Source organism: Eptatretus burgeri, unplaced genomic scaffold (assembly GCF_056783735.1).
Source record: "Eptatretus burgeri isolate ZD-2024b unplaced genomic scaffold, Ebu_testis_v1 Ebu_testis_scaffold_334, whole genome shotgun sequence".
In the NCBI taxonomy this organism is placed as follows: Eukaryota; Metazoa; Chordata; class Myxini; order Myxiniformes; family Myxinidae; genus Eptatretus; species Eptatretus burgeri.
This window is the reverse complement of record NW_028222283.1, coordinates 2205-4665: the sequence shown is the minus strand read 5'-3', so window position 1 is coordinate 4665 and position 2461 is coordinate 2205. Positions and strand designations below refer to the sequence as shown.

At 44.6% G+C, this 2461-nt stretch overlaps 1 long non-coding RNA gene across 1 annotated transcript; it reads right to left on the bottom strand.

Annotated features, from left to right (window-relative positions):
• Nucleotides 1-1005: 1005 nt before the first annotated feature.
• Nucleotides 1006-2453, bottom strand: LOC147007306 (uncharacterized). Its single transcript, XR_015054275.1, has 2 exons — nucleotides 1764-2453; nucleotides 1006-1319 (listed from the first exon to the last, which is right to left on the bottom strand). It is a non-coding gene; the product is annotated as an uncharacterized LOC147007306 (long non-coding RNA).
• Between the last annotated feature and the right edge of the window lie 8 nt (nucleotides 2454-2461).

The window sequence follows — 2461 nt, the reverse complement described above, 5'->3', positions numbered from 1 at the left end:
TGACCATCCCTTGTTAAAATCATGATATTTTGCACCTTCAGCTTTAATTTTTTCAGCCAAATTATCAATTTCTTCTGAATTATCTGGAATGTATGTGCAGCATTCCACACCTATAACCGCACACGTCCCTCCTTTTTCTGCTAAAAGCATATCCAGAGCAATGCGGTTTTGCATCACGGTTGTCCGTATAGCTACCAGCTCGGCACTCGTTTTGTGAAATCCTTCGCTGGTGGTATTAGCAAGCTTTTCCAAAGATGCTGCCAAATTGATAATTTCCCTTGCACTTTTGCCTGCTCCGTAAAAGGGGAATGCAATCATGAAAAACCTCTCAACTTCTGAAATGGCTCTTTTCGATCTGACCTGTGGTACAAAGGGTGATTGGTCAGTGATCCGAATCCTGGGTAGTATAAATCCCAAAAAACATGATCCCCTCCATCCCACTGGTAGCCATGAGTATGCCTTATACCCACACACAAAATATGTACCATTTAGGGGTGCCTGAGGTTCAAGCAGGTTATTTACTTCGATTTTTACAGGTATGGTTGTTCCATTAATTTGCCCTTTTATGGTCACCATTTCATCCCCATGTCTAGCATAGTACTGGCATGTTGATTCTCCTAAATGGGGTCCCCCCCCTTGTCCTCTAACTAGACAAATCAATCCAATTTGTTTGTGCATGAGCTGAAAATGTGGGGGTTACTTTTCTAATCCCTCTCCTGTCTTCAATCCATCATAATTCGTTACTTTTATTGCTCTTGCCGGGCCCTGTCCCACAGCCTTTTGCTTAATAGTTCTGTACTTAGGGTAATACCAATGCTCATAGTTCGTGCAATTATAACCCCCCTTCTCCCAATTACTTTTTATTTCTATTATTCTACCTTCCACTGATGCCTTCTCTACTTTAGTTAAAACTGGTCTATCTTGTCTACGGACTATGTACCCACACATGTTCTCCCCCTGGAGTGGAACTGCAAACAAGGGTAATCCGTGTTTTCCCATATACGCCTTCCTAATGCAATTGATCCCAATGTTTACCTTTTTTCTTCCCTGTGCACCCTGTCACAACCCATTCCTTGTTTCCCCTACCATTGACCTACCAAACATTCTGATCTCTATGACATTCCCAAAATGTCCTCACTATCTGTTATTGTCCATATTATCACGATTATACACATGCTAATCAAACACTGCCACATCTGTCATAAACCTCCAGTAACATTTCTTTCTCTTTTCGATTTCCTGTATCCTTTTGCAATGAGATGCGTGAATCCATGATTGGCTTACCTTTTCTTGACAGCTCCTTGGGTAACCAATAATACCTGAAAAAGTCCAGTCCACTGCATCTTTAGGACATTCCTCCATTCGAACACCCTGTTGTCAAACTCTTTCACAATATTTATTCGCATCACAAGAGTTAATCTTCATTTATACATGTCCATATATTTTCCAGACATTCTACCAATAATTATATGTACTATTTGGCCGTGCCCTTAAATTGGTGACCAGGATCCCAGAGCCCTGAGCTCAACTTTCATTTACCACTAAACGAACCCCAGAGGGCTAACTCAGCCTGTCACTCCTTTAAGACTGGCAAAAAATATGAACATCAGTACACTGGTAATAGGGACACCGCATCAGCAGCACAGTCATGCTCCAACCAGTGATGCACCCAACAGCCCAAAGGCAGCACACACCACAAACATTTGATAACACATAGCTTCTTCCAAAACTTTCGATTTTACAAATTTTCGATTTTCTCCCACCTCTGCAAGTTCTTGAGTGTACCATATTCTCAGCACCTCCTTCTACATCATCCCCCTTTTGTTCGTGCAGCTCATTTTTATGAGCCAAAACGAGCAAACCTTTTGGGTAACCACTTTGTTGTGGGGGCTGGGTAGCAGCAGCAAGCACGACCGCTAGAGGGAGCAGTAGAGTCAGTTCCACTGACCGCACCCTTCTTTCCCATTCATAAGTTGGTCGTCATCAGAGAGCGTACATAGCCCCACGGTCTACCATTATGACAATACAATGCACAGAGAGCCTTCCCAGGTACGGTGGCTGCTATGATATGAAAAACGCGTTTTTAAAATACCAACCGATGCTGACGTCAGAAGACAACAAATTCAGATCTCAACGTAAACAAAGATGTGAATTCTGCCTGTCCGAACCGACCCATGGGTTCACACCATTACCTTCACCACAGATGCCTGTGCTCACCTGCACCCACCATTTGCTCACCCACTGACCCAGATGATCCTGATGGTGCAATTATCCCAATCGCCCCTTGGCGTCCTGGTGTTGCAGACTCCCCTTGCAGACTCCCCGTCTCCAGCATTGCCCTGAGGGCCAATCATGCCATCATGACCACTTGGGCCCGGAGGTCCGATAGGACCTGAACCACCAACAGTTCCACTGCCTCCCGCTTCTCCAGGCGGTCCAGACAACCCAGTGGCTCCCTGGG